The sequence below is a fragment of the Chironomus tepperi genome, unplaced genomic scaffold (assembly GCF_022539635.2).
Source record: "Chironomus tepperi strain 1889 unplaced genomic scaffold, CSIRO-AGI_Ctep_v1 contig_74, whole genome shotgun sequence".
NCBI classification, from domain to species: Eukaryota; Metazoa; Arthropoda; class Insecta; order Diptera; family Chironomidae; genus Chironomus; species Chironomus tepperi.
The window spans coordinates 1,709,662-1,729,713 of record NW_027226196.1 but is presented as its reverse complement, the minus strand read 5'-3'; the positions used below and the strand labels follow the sequence as shown (position 1 = coordinate 1,729,713).

General features: G+C 31.9%; 1 protein-coding gene across 5 annotated transcripts in view; it reads left to right on the top strand.

Annotated features, from left to right (window-relative positions):
• Syn2 (Syntrophin-like 2) overlaps window positions 1-20,052 on the top strand; it is a 39,386-nt gene that overhangs the window by 6,810 nt on the left and 12,524 nt on the right. The window contains exon 1 of one of the 5 annotated variants that reach the window (XM_070633704.1): window positions 14,379-14,395. The exons of the other annotated variants lie outside the window; for them this stretch is intronic. The gene's annotated coding sequence lies outside the window, so the exon portion shown is untranslated. Of the gene's footprint in view, window positions 1-14,378; window positions 14,396-20,052 lie in introns of those variants that run through there. 5 annotated transcript variants of the gene reach the window in all.

The window sequence follows — 20,052 nt, the reverse complement described above, 5'->3', positions numbered from 1 at the left end:
AATATTTCCTCGGAGAAAATGTAATTTAATTTTTCATGTAAAGTTCGCGATGGAAAATAAAAGTTGAAAATTTTCATTCAAACTAAAATAAGAAAAGAACTTACACATAAAAAGACGAAGCTATGATTCTTGACGACGACAACTGGCAAGGATGCTGATAAGACGAATAATGAAGTCATTTAAAATAATATAGAAAAAAAAATCTTCAACTTACTTTTTTTTTGTGTATATCTAACACTTTACTGTCAAATGCAGTAGTTTTGAGATGTCTATATATAAGAACTTTGAACGAAGATGTGGAAAATCCTCGGATATTTATATCCACAAACGAGAGTTGAATACTTATTTGCACTTTTTCTGTACATCTGTCCATGACAGTACGTACAGTAGTAATGATAAACTTCTTCATTTTTTCCTCTCCTCTCGTCTTTTGTTTATATTAAATTAGTGACATACAGCTCACTTCTGACAGTCTCTTGATGATAAAAAACTGAAGGAATAAATTTACTTTGGTTAACTGTCTGGTTTATTGAATAAATGATGTACACACGATTTGAGAAATTAGGGTACAATCTCTTGTCACTTGATAGGATTGTTAACAAAAAGCTCCTTATTGATTTGTTTACAAATTGCTATAAATTTAAATGTTATTGTTGGCTCTTGTTGTTCTATTTAAGAATAAAAAGAAATGATGGACGTTTGATGATTAAATTGGATCTAATTTTCTTACGGTATTTACTTTTGGATTCAGTGTTGTCAGATAAATGTTGAATTCAATACTTTACCTTTATTTACTGCTTTAATTAAACAAATTTGAGGATTTTTTGTAAAATTTGTCCTTTTGTTTCACGAAAAAAATGTTTTTAAAGGAAAGGGGGTTGAAACTATGACAAATTAAATTTTTAAATTTCAAAATACGTTAAATATTCATTAATTGTCAAGGCTAATTAAAGTCTCTAATCCAAAATATTATCCACAAAGCTAACAACCCTGCCTGAAACTTCCAAGAAAACTGAAAGCAGCAAAGTTATCCAAAAGCTGAAAAAACTTTTATTTCAATTTTTAATTCGTGTAAATCAGCTTAGAAATATTCTATTTATTTTACCTTCTTCTAATGCCGTTAAATTCATTTCATCCATTACCATCCAAATATAATTTATAAGACATTATTCTACGGGGCAAAATTATCATTGAAAAATTGAAATGGAAAGGAAAAAAAACAGAGACGATATAAAGAAGAAAAAAGTTCTTTCACAGTCTCAGGAGATCATGATGTTGATTACACAGCCATGACATGCACACATACAGCTGACGAAAATACTTTATTCCATACAACAAGAACGGAGAAAGGAAAAGAAAGCATAAAATAATTGGAAAGAAAAAGAGCATTAAAAAGCTGAGGATACGTTGCCTGTATTTACCTTTTCTTTTAAATATGTAATGAAATATTGCTTGACATGCGTATGTATATTAAGCCACAAATGATTGCTATTAAAACACATGTTTCGTGTATTCATAAAAGGATGTAAAAGCCTTTAATGGAATTGAGATTTTTTTCTTCTTTTAAAAAAATAGCAAAAAGGAAAGTTTGTGAGCAGCAAAAAAGGATGCTTAATGGAACAAAAAATTACCCATTTAAATTGTATTCTTGTAATTTTTCATGCCTCAAAGCCTTCACAACAATCTTGTTCACTTCATGTGATCAAACACCATCTGTGTATCATATTGTGGTCATATTAAAATTTAAATTTCAATAGACCATGTTTACTCAAATTGAGAATTATTTTTTTTTTTACCTTCTTAGGAATAAGAAGGCAGACATTAAATTATTCGTTTGGCATATTTTACGTGTACAGAAAGTTTATAAGAAACAAACTTTTTTTGTTCATGTCATTTCAAGAATTCTACTTATGTAGATGAATTCCTACGACATATTTTCAACTTCTTCTATTTAATCCTAAATGATGTTGTTCAACAGAGTTGGAATGGAAGTTGCATTAAGCAGAAATTGCATTGTATTCTAGTATTCTTGGGTAAATCTAAGCTAAATCAATACTTCGCGACTTCATTCCTAAGATTTGTATTCAAAGTTCCTCAATTTGATGCTTTTAGAAGCGAATTCCTGGTCCACGTCCCTTGTAGAGTTGCTAGACTGCTGTCTGTAACCATTGAAAGCTAGCTGATGTCTGTCTTATTTTGAATTGCGTAATCAACTCTCCATAGCTATAGAATGACAATCAATAGACAGAACAAGACACTTGACCAACCCTGCTTGTAAGTATGCATGAAATTGGGCCACCACTCAATGAAAAATCTCTTCTTTTTGTGAAAAAGCAAAATATTATTCAGATATTTCATTGAGATCTCAGGCAAGATATGAATTTTAATAGAATGACAGCATTTGGATACAAATTGGCACAATGGAATTATGAAATTTTACATCGTTGCTTTGCTTTTATTCAGTCTTGAAGGATGACACTCAATACTTGTTCTTGTCACAGCAAACTTAAGTGTGAATAAAATATGAAAGAAAAGATGTCAAAATAATCTTTGTCGGTCATCAAAAACGTGTCAAATTTTTATCCTTAATAATTAGTGCCTTTTATGGACACACATTATCGATTTGATTTGTGACATTTCAATTAATTCACATTAATTAATTAGTTATAATTGGTGGAAATTACCCGCAAATTAATGACTCTAATGTACTTTTACAGTTCATTTAATAACGAACATTTTATATTAATTCATGAATGTAATCAAGTTCATTTCAATTGAGCTCAACAATTATGTAGTCAAGGTTCGTTAAGTCTCTAATTTATGGCTGTAATGTTAGATTTTGCGCATCTTTAAGGTGAAAATTAATTTTTTATGAGGAAAATCCTTGATTTTTTGAAGTGACATGAATATTAAATTCCTGTTTAATGCGTTCTAATACGATATTTGCGACTTTAAGCTCTGGATCTTAGTTCTTACAACAATTTACAGTTGATTGTTAATGAAATTAAGAATTCAAAACAAATTTAAATATTCACAATGATGTTTATTCTTTGGAGTTCAAAAGCAGACTGATTTTTTGTATGAAAAGGGGGTTTCAACTATGTACAATAAATATTATTCAAATCTCAAATGAACGTTATGATAAAACTGATCCTTTCCAACTGATCCTGAGCATTTCCAATTTCATTGAAAGTCTTCCCAATCCAAAACAACAGGATATTGAACCAAATCAGCAAAGACTAAGCGTTATCACCGATCAATTCTCAATATCACGTCAACTTGTCGGTAGATATGTAGATACGATAAAAGTTTTCAATGTATGTTTATCAAAGACCATCATCTACAACCCACATCGAACATCATTTCTGATATCCCTCCTTTAATATCACTCTTCCTTTCTTTTGTTACAAAAGCTCATTCCAGTTCAACTATATTTAGATGTGTTGATCAATGATATGGTAATAAAGTGGGTTTGTTCTCTTGATGCTTATTTTCCATAACTTCTTTAAAGGATGGGGTTATTGTTCGGATATTGTATCCACCCAACTACCTTTTTTTTGTGAGCTGTGCTCCATTCAATATTTTTTTTTTCTCTTTCTGTCCTCCTATTTCTTATTTTTCATGTGGGAATTATACGTCTACATTTATTGCTGAACTGAAACATTCCTTTTTGTTGAATGTCGAATCAACGGAATGTCTTAAAATGTAAAGAATCCTCTTCAACTCAGATTCTTATTTTGATTCCATTCAATACTCTCTTTCCTTCATCATTCTCATTTTCTCACAGCAGGCAAGACGAACCATTTTTTATTTTCATTTCAATTCATCACATCACTCAATATTTATTGAAGTGAAATGATGAATAAGGAGAAGAATAGAATGATGAAATTGTTTTGCATTAAGTCACATAAAGCACATCGAAAAATCTTTTCCTTTTGCTTCGTGTGGAAACGAAACATAGAATTGAAAAAAAAGCTCTCTTGTTCCTTAGAATACATTACAAAATAAACAATTGCCATAAATATTCATGGATATAATAGGAAAGAAAAAAGAGTTTTCGTGCGTGTACGGAAAAATCAGATATTAGAGAGACTTTGCTTATGCTGAATAAACGAACATGACATGTCTATTTCTATCTTTCTTTAACGCATTTTTACATCCAATTTGTGCTTTTCGTCGACTCAATCATAATGACTTGGCTAATAGCTGAAAAAAAGGGATATTTAACCCTATTTACAAATCAATTTACAGCTTATTTGTCCAAAATATCTAAAATCCAAAGTATTTTGATATCGGTTTACTTCCTTATCGAAATCTGAGAACCGGAACTCTCGTAAATGGACATGTCCTCTAATAAAAAATTTAACAACAAATTCGTATATTTACGGTCAAATTTGGAACGTGCGCTGAAATGAGGACGAATCTTTTATAATTGGGGATGCAACATAGGTTCTGTTGACAATTGTCTACTTATAGGATTAGATCATGTGGATTGACACATCCGGATGACATTTTGTTAACTGCTCCTAATCCACACATTATTTAGACACGTGACCTCAATTTGTGCTTAGCATTCAATTCACGAAATTCGCGCTCATAAACTCAATTCACATAGGACTTCCATAACTCTTCTTATTATTCCCATATCTGTGTTTTTGGAGAGGTTTTAAAAACATAAATTCTATAACAACGCAATCATTTAACCTTTTGATATGGAAACGGTTTTGTTGGATGGATAATCAACAATCCTTCATATTTTATAAAATTATTAAAAATTCACATCATATAATGGACAGGTAGGCAAGATAGAAAAAGGCCTATTCGATCGTCATTCACTAAAGAATGGAAAAATTTCATCTCTAAAATTAGGAAAATTCGTTCATAAACACGCATAGATGATGCCATACTTCTCGTTTCATGTAATTTTTTAGGGGTCCTTGCATTCAATAAAGTGGTGAGCAACCTGTCAAGCAGCACTAGTCATGAACCGTATGCCGTATACAGTTCTGGTCTAGGCTTATCATCAATGTTTGCTCTACACGCTTTCCAGACATAAATAATTTGAGGCTGACGTGAAATTTCTAAAATAATTAAAACCGAGACCTCCATTACAAATCCTAAGCCTACATAAATTTGAAAATGGATTTGAAGTACATTTCAGACACATATTTGTCAAAATAAATGTAAGGTTATCTTCAAATGTGAAAATAATAAATAGATACATACGGATATAATGAATATGGGAACCACATGTGCAATCCAAGCCTTAAGCAAAACAACAAATTGTTTGTATTGCTTTTGGGGAGAAAAGTTTGATTATAAAAGCAACGCCTAGAACAGGAGTGGGTAACCTTTCATTGGTGGTAAGGCACACCTTGGCGTATGCGTCGACCGAAACCGTACATGGTGTATGGTTCTAAGAATTTTTAACAAAGCATTCGTGTGTCGCCACACACAGGTTGCTCACCACTGCCCTAAGATAATATCTAAAGACATCAGCAGTAAACAAGTAATTTAATATTGCTTTTCTTATGCCATCTCTTATCATGATGACAACAGCACACATACACAAAATACAGAACAAAATCAAAGACATTGCTGTCTTTTTTCTTTAATGAAATATGGAATGAAGTTAGAAAAAACTGAACACGTTCCAGGAAAGACTCATTAAAAATGGCAAATTTACTTTATAAGATGAAAAAATAATGTAAATTATGACTCGTTTGAGAGCAGCGAATAACTTCATTAAAAAGGTGTAATTAAAATAATTTAAGACTTTACATTATGCAAACTTTTCACTTTTTTTTAATGAAAGCTTCCGAAAAAATATTTCTCAAAAAAATACTTTATTACCCGCGAGCTGTTAACATTTACTGTGATTTATGGTCGTAATCTAATGAGAAAAAATGTGAAATATTTACGCATACAGTGACGATGCTTTCATCTATGCCGACAAAAAAAAGTGAACAGCAGCAGCATTAAGGACTGTTGAAATGTCATTTTATGACTTGATTTGTGGGAAGATTTTTTATTTGTTTTTTTCTGAATATTTTTACATTGTCGTTTTACATCGCTGGTATCTCCTTTTAAAGTTGACAAAATTTCATGCTGTACAGCTTTAGTGGGGAGCAGTTGTCAGAGTGATTTAACTTTTTTTTACATGCATATGAGAGATTTCCATGAAAAACCGCTTATTGTTTGAAAATAAAATGGAATTTTAATCAATTTTTTACATCATTTATGGCATTTGCATTTGATATTTAAAGCAGTTTAAAGTTTTGAGTTGTTCACAAAAATGTAAATTGACCGTTAAATGAAAATATTTGAATTTTTTTAACTGCAGCAACCGAGATAATTCATTCAAAATTTTGAGAAATCGTTAAAAAATTCTCTACAATTTGACTGCTAGGTGAAAATATTTGAATTTTTCCTTCAATAACTGTGATTTTTGAATTCAAAATTTTGAGAAATCGTTAAAAATCTCTACATTTTGACCATTAAGTGAAAATATTTGAACTTTTCCTTTCAACAACCGAGATTTTTGAATTCAAAATTTTTAGAAAACGTTAAAAATTCTCTACAATTTGACAAAATATTGGAAACACTTCAGAACAAGAATAATGAATTCAAATTTCGAGAATTCGTTATAAACTTCCCAACTTTAAAAAGCTTCTCAGTAAAATAAATCTCAACAGCAGCTCCAATAAAAGTTTACATAATTCACCCATAGAGAAATTGTGCATAATCAATCATGTAACAGTGACTTTTTAACTACTTTAAAATTGCATATTTTTTTTATGAAAAAACTTTGTGTGTGTCTGAAACTGGATACCAGCAACAACGCGACATGAATGCTGTCATAAAACAATGCTGTGAATAAAGAAAAAAAAATTTAACTGCATAATTTTTCCATTGCACATCGATGCACATGTCAAGTAAAGTGAATAATAAAGCACCACATTGTGCTTACAACAATGAATCGGCTATAGAATGGAAAGGATTTTAATTTCAGTATTTTTATGGGACACGACAATACACACCGATTCAATTTTGGATCATAATTTCATTTTTTTCTTCTTTCATTATGAAATTTATGGGATTTAATAAAATTCAATCATTTCCCATATTATAGATTAATATCATTACTTCCTTACTTATTTATTGCATTTTATTCTTTACGCGTATTAAGTAAATACCGAAGAAAACTGGAGCAAAAGAGGGAACGGAAGAAGCATCGTCAGATAAAAACATTGAAGGGTATTTCAGTAAAATCTAATAAAATTACGTTCTTTTTTCCATCATCCACCTTCCTCATATTCCTCCATACTTTCATTTATGGGACGTGCACAATAGACATAATATCGAGGAAGATGAAAATTTAAGGAGATTGGCTTCGTGTCTTTAGCATTAAAAGTTTTATTCGCACAAATGCGAATACTTTGAACCTTTAAAGCAGAGCTGCAAAGCAGGAACCTGTCACAGTCAACAATTGTTAAATTTCTTGATAATTTGTATGGTTTTGTAAGACACATTATTCAGAAATTGTACGGTTTTTGCCTGTGCCAAGTTACCAAGTGCCTGTTTTGCAACTCTGTTTAAAGGCAGAAGCTTTACTATCCGTTGTCAAAGCAACAAACCTTAAAACTTATTGAATTCAACGAAAAGAAAAAGAGATCGAAAAATTCTTGCATGATGAGCTCAATTAATTAACATTATTGAATGTTGAGATGATGAAGGAAATAAGAAGATTACTAATTACTAAGCCATTAATTTTTTCCATCCATTTCAAGCAGCTCTCAATTTATTTTTTTTTATAGCCGAAAACAATATAAAATTGGGCAATCGAAATTAAATGATTTTACCAAATGATGTCTAGAATTTTCCATCTTCTTCGTAAACAGTGCATGACATAAAAACAGATGATGATAATTTTCTTCTAGTTTCATGCTTCAATATACAATATTATCAATATCCCATAGAATTTATATACAGATCGATTTGTCTGTTATTGTTTGGGTTTTTTTATGTTGGAAAATGTACATAAGTGGCGTCGGTTTGTCTGCATGAGTTGATTTGTGGTTCTGTTTTCTAAATTGTCTGTTTTTTAATATCATAACGGTCATTTGAGATTTAAAAAATATTAATTATGGCATTGTTGTGTGCCCTTTTCTTAGAAATATTCAGTCTTTCTTTGAATTTCAATCAAAAAACATCATTTTCTATTCATTCTGTAAATAAAAGTGCATTTAATTACTTACATCTCATCCAAATATAAAGCCGCAATAAGAATCACAAAACCAAAGCAATCAAGAAGCAGAACTTCAAAATATTTATCAAAAAATCACTGAAAAGTAAGCGGCAATCTTTCAGCTTTCAAGATAAAAACCACAAAAAATATTTCTTCATCTCCATAGCTGTGTGAAAATTTTTGAGATATCTATCTAGGTCAGGACTTGTGTTGAGTAGCATAGCTGTGGCCACAAAAAAAACTCCGTCTACGAGACATTCAAAACTCATAATATTTATTTATAAAACATGCATCACAAGCACCCATTTGTAGTGGATTTATACTTGATTCTTTCAAATATACATCTCTAGTATGAGGATAGATATACAGCCGTAGTTATATAAGCACACAACAATTTATCTGACAATTTATGGAGAACGATTTTTTTTCATGCAATAAAATAGAAGCAAGTAAAGAAGTTATCATATTTATTAGGCGCATAAATTTATTATGACTAAATTGACATAGGCAATAATAGAAAAGAGTAGCAAACAGCCTCCCACAATATCCACATATTGCGATATATAACATCTATATTTCATGCTTAGTGCTGCTAAATAAGCATAAAAAGTGGATATTCATTTTGATTGAGAAGTTTATCGAGCAATATTAAAGTGAAATGTATGGTAATATATATGTATGTATATAGGCTGTTATCATGCATGTAGAGCAGTGGTGGGCAACCTATGTGTCGCGGCACACTTCTGGATTCCCAAAAGTGTTTGAAAATGTCATGAGCCGTAGAATTTGTATGGTTTCGGTCGAGGGTGGTACGGTGTCTCGCGAAAAAAAAAGGTTGCTCACCACTGATGTAGACATTTGCTTTAAGACCAACTTTATTCGTAAATAATTTATAGGATTTTGCGAACATCAGTCAAATATATGTCCATTTAATTCCATTATTTCCGATAAATTTGTTTATGAGTTATTAAATTTCTGTTTTTATTTTCCGTTATCGATATTAAGTCTATGGCTCATACTCATTGATCTTGAGATTAATTATCATATAAATCTCAATGCTGCTGTATAGTTAGTTTTTCTCATAAATTTTCATGCTTCCAACCACATTCGCATAATATTAAAAATAGGGAAAATGTATTCGAGGCAATTCTTTTGATGAAAGTTTATGGAGCAGAAATTTATTTCATTAGGAATTGAAATCAAAAAACCAATTTCCATGCTCATGAAAAAAAAAGGAATTGAATTCAATTTTCTCTCTGATTAAAGTCCATTGACACGGCAAATGTAAATGATTTTATCCAAAAAGAGGGGGAAAGGCCCTCACATGTTGAAAATATGTGTGAAAACAGATTATATTGGACGTTTGCTTGCCAAATCTATGCACATGGATAAATATATATATATTTCTAACCACACTTTTTTGTAATTTAGTAAAAGCTTTATTATAGAAAATGAAAATTGAATAACGTACAGTTTGGATTTATTCAATATGCAAGGGAGAGGTTTATGAGGAAACAGAGGTGGAAGCTATGGCATGAATTGAATTACTATAATTGCTCTGAAGCAGAATTGACAATCCAAAGGATTGAATCCTTATTAGTCTGCCATTTTTGTCTTCGATAATCGACATTCAACGGCGTCGCTGACAGTAGGTTTGGACGACCACCGTTGACTGCCATTCGAAGATGTTAACCGACGAGCTTATATCGATTGCCTTCAGTCAACTGTCAATACTGCTCTGAAATGTGTATTGAGGGATGAAAGTAGGCGTAAGAATTCACATTAATCTCCCAATTTGAGTTTTTCTCCCAAATCTAGTTTTGTGTTATCCTGGCTAACAGATTCCCGTATTTACAGACCAATCGTGGTCAGGAGTTTAATACAGTAATAAGAGCTGTGCAATGAACACTGTATAAAGCAGGTTTAAAAGAGCATTGCGCTAAACTCTCTAGCCTGTACTGGTAGATCAGTAAGTAAGAATGCTTGGAATGTAAATACCAAAGTGGGTTCAAATCCCATTCGAATTATGTTGTGAGAAAATATACTTGTACTACCTACCCTAGAGCTTTTCGCAATAAATGAACAATGGGAATTTCCGTATTTTCAATCAGATTTACCACCTCCTGCTTCCTCCTGAACCTAATTAATGAAACTCCCCTTTTTAGTAGTAAGATTCAGAACATCTTGACATTCTTAGATCCAATTCTATGTTGAGTTTTGATCCATTTTCATGTTAAGCTTAGCTATCCATTTCGTATAACATCTCACCATTCATCCCTGGACATCTCTGGATGGAGATGCTGTGCGAGAAAAATAAAGTTTTATGTAGTGCTGGGATAAAAGAATCATTATCATTTCTGAACGTAATTCTCATGAGATATTCAAAATATCGATCCATACCTTATCTCTCCATCGAATAGCCATCTTTGTTAAATGAAAAAATTCTTCTTACCTTCACTCAAATGTCTTTCGTGAATGTAATAATAATAATTTTTTCCAAAGTTCAGACGAAGATGAATAATGCCATGACGAGAAATGAAATCATGAAAGCATCTAAAAAGTCGTAAGACGAGAAGAAATTTTTTAATAAAAATGCCTTTAGGTTATTGTTTGCCTTCTTTTGTATTAAGCGGGTATTTTTTTGTGTCGTCTCTCATGAAATTATACATTAATGTGAAATGTTATCCGGGCATTTCCTGTGTTGCTTCTTCTTGTTCCCAAAACTATCATCCTCATGCGATTCTTAACGCGAAAATAAAATTTTAATTTTCTATGCCTCTTTTGGCAAGAAAAGCAAATAATATGACAAGATGAAAGAGGCAGCACATTCAATCTTCAATGTATGATTTTTCACACAGCACAATTTTTTGCGAAAAGCGGAAGTAAATATCAAGCAAGATTTATCAAACGAGAATATGACTGCTTTGAGGAATACAAAAGGACATAAAATTAAAATGGGCATAAATTTACATGTAAAGCCTGACTTTAATCCGATAATTCTGAATGTGAAAAAATTCCTGCAAGCAACCACGGGGGTGTATTCAGGGGTGGGGTATTGGAGTCCCTGATTTGGTAGGGCAATGGTTGACAATCTGAGTTTTTAGTTGTTAAAAAAGCTCATGGACGACCAAATAACTCTTGGAAGGAAGCTGTCGATAGAGAAAGTATTGCACTTGGTATTGGTAGTTGGCAGACGGAAGCCAACTACTGAGCAAGATTTAGGCGCCATCTGAGGGAGACCTTGGATCACAATTGATCTGTAAGGTCAGCGAAATAATTATGTAGTTGGCAATCCTTTATTCTTCGCGTATACTTTGGTGATTACCCCCGACCAGAACCTCACAAGATATACGGTTCATGGTATTTTCTATCTTCCTCTTCCACCCACCCCTTCTGATTACGCCCCTGGACACTCTACTCTATGCATTGCATCTCTAATTAGATCTCGTACTCAATTTTATTCCTTTTAATCCATTGGTGGGCATCCTGTGTGCCACGATACAGCAGTGCACCGTCAAAAAATTTTTGGTAGCATCAAAAACCGTATACTGTGTATGGTTTTGGTAGACGCTTACCACCAAGATGTGCCATAAAAAATAAAAGATTTCCCACCACTGCCTTTAATCTTTCAAAGTTTGTTTTTTTATTTGCTATAAAAAAGCAAAGCTTTTGAGAATTTTAAATGTCAAACGCATCCGAATTCTAAATTTATCTCTTTTACATCTCAACATTTTTGTACACAATTTCGTATGAATCATTTTAGATCCCTTTTTTTCTCATGTCGGAGATAATTTGATTCGATTGAAATTCATATAAGCTGATTAGCTGACGTAGCAATTGATTGTGATGAAAATTGATGAAAATCGATACTGTAGCTGATGCGTATAGGTAAAGAGACTGACGCAATTTTCTCTCTTTTTTTTTTGTGTCGTTTGACAGACCCAATTTTTATTTATAAATCTAATTATTTAGGACAATATTGAAGACTATTCAGAATTTTTAGCACAAGCAAGCATATGGAATGTACAGGCATTCTTTTCAAGTGACTTTATATGGCTTATATCCAATTTTTGCATGAGTGGAATAATTTGTTGAATAATTTCAGTTCCAAATTTTCTCTTCAATTGAAAGCCTTTTTGATATTTTGAAAAGGATTCTGAGAAGCTTAATAAACATTTTGTGAATTGAATTTTGTGATTGTTGGCAACAAAGTTATGGAAAATGTTTGAAAATTGATCGATTGCATTTCATTGGTCTTGTTTCTTGGAATATTGTTTTGAGCTTTGGATTGAAATTGAAACTTTGTATACGATTCTACAATGAAGTTCTGCCAACTCTGTTCCAAATTGACTGGTTACTTTAATGAGTCTTGGTTAGTCTCCAACTCACAATTGTTAATAAAAATAACTAAGTCTTGCCAATTCTGGTTCAAATCAAATTCGCTCTTCTTAACTCAGTTCTTGTTAGTCTCAAACTCACAATTATTAATAACAACAGTTAAGTCCGGCCAATTCTGATCCAAATCGAATTCGCTCTACTCAATTCAGTACTTGTTAGTCTCCAACTTGCAATTCCCAATAACAGTAACCGAGAAATAAACTTCTTAATCAACCGTACTACTTGAATTCACATCCAAAATACTTACACTTTCTAATAAAAGCTTCAGCTACGTACAGTCGAGTATTTTCGTACCAATTCCTACCAACAATAGCGTCAAAATCTCTTATCCTTTACTTCAATCTCTTGTTATCTGTTGTGTTATTCTTAATTAAGCATAAAATCAACCCGAGCATGAAGTAAGATTAAATAAAAGTAAGAGAAAAGTTTACACTAAGTCTAGTTCTGATGTTATTGCTTTAGATATTAAAATAAGAGTAATATTATTGATCAAATAATGAAAAGACTTGTTGAGAGATTATACATCTATTCATGTTCACAGCAATTCATCTTGTTTAACCATAAATAAACTAAATTGAGTTGATGAAAATCTAAAGGAACTAAGAATATCATGTTATTTTGAATTTTCCACGAAAATTTCCGGGTATTAAATGTGTAGGCGGAGAAATAGAAAATAAATATTCATGTCTTATAAACAAGTTAGTCCATTTCGTATCTAAAAAGTCTTCATCTTCTACTTGCTTTCACATGAAAGAGGAAGTTAAAGCTCCCAAAAGGAAAACAAGGTTAATTAATTCTTCCACAAATTTATCTCTCTTACACACTTCCACTTGTGAGTAAACTTTATGCATTCATAATGAGAATCGCATTAATTTACTGTCTATTTAACGTCCAACGTGCAGATGTGCTAAATGAAAATTCATTCTCGAGTGTAATTCATTACTAAGTATTTTCGGGCCATGAAAGTATTATTTTAGTAATTTATTTTTAATGAAATAAAGCCAAACAATTAAATATTGATGCTAAAATACAAAACTCGTACAGCACTTTACTTCCTACTTAGAATTTAACTCTCGAAAGCAAAAGATGTTGTCGACTAACTATTAATTCATCATTCTTGGGAATCTTCAACAGTCTGCCTTATGGAAAAGATGTTGAAACTCCTCGTGTTCTTGATCGAGGAGTTAAGACGCATTTAAGTCCAAATAACCATAACTAACGGTTTTTTGAAATTCAAACCTCTAACGGCTTTAAAAAGTTCAAATTTATTGTTGTAGAAAATCTTTTAAAATGAACTAAAAATTGTATGAAAACGGTAAAAACTTTTTTGAAATTTAACGATCAAAAATAATTCAAACATTTAGACGAGGGGAAATTTCCAAACAGTTTTGTAAATAAATTGAAAAATTCGCAAAAAAAAGTATTAATTAAAGCATTTAGAGATATTTTTAAGCTCCCAGACCAAATGATAAACCAGATAAGTCAGAGCTAATGCTTCAAACTAAAGCTTTCAACGATAATTGGTAGCTGAGATCTCGCGTCTCACCAAGAAACCAACCCGACCAGCCAGTTAGCCAACCAGCCAGCCTGTTAGCCAACCAGCCAGCCAACGTAAGTGATGTTAAAAGCATCATTATTATCCAAAACGCGCTAAAAAATTAGAAGAACCAAATGGAACGAAAGATTTAATAAAATTTTTCGAATAGCAATCACCAACAGCTCTAGTGTTTCCGCCGTGATTTATTAACGGTAAAGCAATTAAGGATAAAACTTTTATATTTTTTTTTTCGTCGGCACAATTGAATAAATAGCTCTACACCGCAATGATATTATGATAATGTATAAGTCTTGGTTGAGCGCTTCTATTCATTACAATCGAGAAAGTAATTAATCAATTTTTTTTTATTGTTTCCACTTTGGATGCCTTTGATCGTAAAATAAAAAACAATCGCTTAGGGAAAGAAGTTTTCAATGTTGAAATTCTATAGTATTATCTTCTTTTGTTATCGCTTTGTCTGTACTTGTTCTTTGATGTGTCTGTAGATTGTTGTGAGGCAGATATTTCAGTTATTTCTGGATTGTTATTGTTTTTATTTTCGTTTATTCAAACGGAATAAATTCAAATTATTTTAAGTGTTATCAAATGTTTACGGAGTTTGAATTCTAAATTGTCGTTGGAAATCTGATTTTTTTTGTTAAAATCATGTTTTTGGATGAATTTTTAAAAATACTTCGTACGAAACCTTACATTTTCTAGGGTTCTAAAGCAGTAACCGTATGTCGTGTGCGGTTTTGATCGAGGCTTATCACCAAGGTGTCCTCTCAAAATAATCCGATTAGGACTTGAACCCACAACCTTTGATTTCCGCTCACATGCTCCTGTCAGTGAACTTCCGGGTGGAGCAAGGGTTGACTTTCATTTTCTTTCCACAGCTCATTACTAAAGATAACTCTCGAGACTTTCGGTTTGGATGGTAAACCGAGTAAACCACAAGAATATCTTGGTCATTTCAAAAGAACTTCCAAAATTTCTCTAAACAACATGTTTTGCTTTCAAAAACAAAACAAATCCACTGAATCATCGGCCTAAAAATTATCATTCATCATCTGCCCACAATGTTTTCATTTCCACTAGTTTTAACCCCTTTTTTCCTTAAGCCATTATTTAATTCATTGAGATAAATGATATAAAGATACTCAAAGAGCACTTTAAGCTGTTTTTTCATCCTTTTCTTCTTTTTGGCTGATGATAAACAACTGTAAAATGACCTTTGATACGGAAAAAGAATTTCTCATTTAAAGAAGAAAAGCAAAAACATAAAAAAAAAATTGAAAGGCATTTATTTTGTAAATAAAAAGGGACATTTACTGTCTCCAAAATAGCCTAAAGAAACATTTGTGACTGGATGCTGAGCATGCGAAAATGTGTATAAATGTTTTGAATTCTTACTAACTAGAGCGTGATTAACCCGCGTGAAAATTTTATGAATTTTAAATTTTTATTACTTATATAAAATTTTATGGATATAAAGGATGTTGTGCTTAAGACAAACATTCCGGATAACACATGAGACTCATTTCCCTAATTTTGTGTGATGTTGAGAATCTTTGCAGCATAACCTCAATCTAGAGCAGTGGTGGGCGAACTATAATTGTGCTATGACACATCTTGTTGAACACATTTGACCAAAATCGCAGACGACATTCGGTTTATGACATTTTTTGTGTCGTCATATTAGTGTCACAACTGTGTCGCGACACATAAGTTGCCCACCACTGTTTCATGTCTGAAAAATTTCACATCCTGTAAAAAATCAATATCAATTTAAAAGTCTTGCCAAGTATGACCGTATGCTGCTCGGGTGCCTTCAAAATTTATGATGTTAATTATTACATTATTCATTTTGTTTATGGTTAAGCATCTGATGCAGTATGCCACATTCAATGGTGAAGTTTATTTAATGCCTTTTTTTTAGAATAAACTTTAATGGATTATGAGTGCAATTTATTGTTGTAAACCTCAAAAAAAAAAACGGTGGGGATATGGCATATTATAGACATTGATGTAGTCAGGAGATGAGGTGATTTGGGAGCTCGAAGCTCGACTTAGGAAGAATTGAGGAGTTGACTACTATTGAGTTAGGTACTATTTGAGCTATGTCCAAATCAGAATGACGCTTGGACAATGGAGTTCTGCCAACTCTGATTCAAACCGACTTGGTTGTTTGGCTCAGGAGTTGAATCGATAGAAGCTCGAAGCTCGACCCTGGGGGAAATGAGTGGCGGGGTTGGTTTTGAAGTTTATTTAATGGATTTCATAGATTTAGGAGAGGCTTTTAGATTTTTTAACGAGGAACCCCAGTAAATGAAGATTTTTTATCCGAAAAAGAGGGTTTGCCACTTGGTCGACTTGCGCTCGACCCACTCGAGCGACACAAATGAAGAAAGCTACGCTAAAGAGCTTTTGGGTATTCTATTTGTGATTGGGTTGGCTAAAGCTCGAATTATTGCCAAAAACCGTAAATATATGAGACAAAAGTTCAGAATCCCCACGAAAGCAATCACCTTCTGCTCAATACATCCCTAATTCCCAAAACAAATACAGACAAAATTGACAAAAAAAAAGTAGGAAAATATAATTTTATAAATGAAAAATGTTTTGTTCAATTTAAAACTTGTTCATTTACTCAGTTCCGGTTTGTTGTAAAAAAAAAAAAATTATTCATTTTTATCCTCAAACTTTTTTTTTATACGGCAAGCCACAACGTAGCTTGATTTCCACTTTAAATTTAATTTCTGAATCGCTTTTATAAAAAAAAAATGTTTCTGCCATTTCCGCTTTTGTCTCCCAGCTATGTTAATATTATTGAATTCCAGACCTTCATTTCATTTTTCTTTCTCTCCTCCATCCACTTCCTTCATCATTCGATGAAGGCAGAAAAAATCAATAAAAGGCTTTTCATTTACTTACGAGAACATTTTTGTTGCAATAAGTCAGGAAATTTAATTCGATTGTAGTCTGACTGAAAATTGAATTTGTTAACCAATCAATCAGCGTAAGGTATTCCTTAATAGAATAATAGTGATGAGTACGTGATTCTGCCATATTCCTATTCTATTATATTTCAATTAGTCACAATCTCTTCTGGAACTATACAAGATAAATTAAAATGTCACATAAAATTGAATTAAGTTAAAAAAAAAGGTATCTGCTATGAGGTCGTGTTAAAATTAAATTAATTTTTGGGTAAAACAATTAGAAGCACGTGTGTACAAAGGCTAATAAGGTGGTCTATACTACAGCAGCAAATATTGGGATAAAACGCATTTTCATGGATAACTTTCAGATTCTTTTCTTGAAAATCAAAATTTTCAACGTAAAATATTTGAATTTTGAGCAAATGACATAGTTTCTTCTCCCTTTTTAACGGAAAATTTGAAATAGTTTGTAAACAAATTTTCACAATAAAATAAAAATAAAAGTTAAAATAATTAATTTAAGAAAGTAAACACACTTTAAACATATTTAAATAGACATATCATGTACAAACAGACTATATAAACGTGCTGAATATCAATTTTTATGTTTAATTGGTCTTTTTGAGGTAAAAAATGTGAAAAACATTTTTGTGTTTAAAAAAAATTGCTTAATTTTTGAAAATTATACTTTTAGGTGTTAAAAATCTAAGTAAAGACTTCCGGATCTGTATCCAAAGTGCCTGATCATCCAAAATATTCTCAAAATACGCTTCAAGTATCCCACATTACACTATTCATAAAAGTTATTAAAACAAAATTCAAATTTTTAATTTCGTCCTTTTTCCTCAATTACCTATGTACCGTATCTCAATTAAAGGTACATAATGATATTTGTCAGTATAATTTTCACGATGTTGTACATGACTAAAAAAAGTGCCAACATCTCACATTCTCTCCCGCAATATTCATCATCAAAATATACTACTTTTCTGATGACAACGACGAAACATGAAATAATTTTCTACAGACGAGGACAAAATACATGATGTAGCATCATTATAGCCATGAATGTGACTGGAAAATAATTAATACATTTTCATAATAATGAAATGCATAATGTGAATCGAAATGCAATGCTTTTTACATTCTTAATGAATATGGAAGTGATATGCAATTTATGATTGCTGTGTAGTTTTTAATGGACTTCATTTGCTGGAATATCGAACAAAAGAGACAAATTGCGAACAACTTGTAAGGTTTTCCGAGACATGATTTGAGTCTTATATAATCAAAACTTTATGATTTGCGGCTTCTAGTCTGTGAATGAACCAGTAGAGTATCCGACATGATAGACAAAAGGACGTTATTAGCATATTCTGTAGTTAAACCTGCTGTAATTATATATGATGATGTTTGCTGAATAACATCTATCTTAAAGTAAAGATCTTCTACCCATTCTTTTGTTCTAAAGAACAGCAAATAATGAACAGAAGCTAACAGAAGTAGAAGTAAAAATTCACATTGAGATAATACAAAATGCACATACAAATGCAAATGAGGATAGAAGAAAAGTCACTTACTTGCATCAGCTTTATTTCCACTTAATTCTTTGAATGCTCATAGGATAAAATGAGATAGTGTACGAGTGGCATGGGGCGAAGAATAAATAAAGAGTAAAATTGTAGATATGTGACACATTCATATAAATGTAGTATTGCAATAAGCGATTCTGCATACAAAACAGAAGAAGGGATATGATTCCATTCCATGCTTGTATCTATGGTGCTTGTTTTAGCAGTAAAATGGAGTTGTGATGTGCAGTTTGGGATGTAAAGAAGATTAAAGTAATCCAAAGGTTTGTACAACTGATATATTGACTTACTAAGCTGAAGAACAAGCTGTTAACATTGGACAAATGTCCAATAAGTATTATGGCACAATAACGACAGCAATAAGCGGTTCCGATGTCGATACAGAGATTGAAATTTCCCGGGAAAGTCTCAATCTCGTTCAAACTGTGTGCCACCGCATGCCGTGCCATGGTCAGACGAGGCCTACCACCAAAGTGTGCCATGGCACATGAATAACACTGTCTCAGCAACTAAAACAGGGAAAAATCAACTAACCATATTTGTTAAGACAATTCAAATTAAAAAAGACCGTTGATAAATTCACAATAAAACATGAAAACTTATAAATAGCTTTAAAATTTAAAACACTTTAACTATAGCCGCTCAAGCATAGATTTTAAATTTAATGCACAAGAGTCCTCCGGCACACAACTTGCAATAACAAAAACATTTTGAAACTATCCGCATTTATATACCCTAAAGTATTTGTATGAACTATGAAAATTCATTCAGCTCTTATTGCCTTTAGTAATATGAATTTCAACCATTCGCCTACGGTAACACTTCACTCTAGACTTTATTCACAATATTTTTTTTTCAATTGCCTTTGTGAACATTTTGCCTATTATAATATGTATGTAGATGCGTTTGGGTGGAAAAAAAACTTTTTTTTTTATTTTTTAGTGCTTTTATAAATATAAATGATGATGCTTGAATACATTTACAGTTGTATGATTCTTTATGCATCTAGGCATTTTTCATTTACACGTATACAAAAGGAAAAATCTTTAATTCATTGAAGCGAAAAAAAAGGATCGGGAAGTTCTTTATTTTTTTCATAATAGTAATAAAAGCGTCGAAGAATAAGGACAATAAGAGGATGAGAAAGGAACTTTTACAGCATAAAAAAAATTATGTTCCATTCAACAGACAGACAAAAAAACATTTTCCATTGTCTAATAACTTCTAAGTGGTGGGTAACCTGTGTGACAAGGCACATATGAACCATATATTGTGTATGGTTTCAGTCGAGGCTTCAAACCAAGACGTGAACCGTATACTTTGTAGGGTTTCGGT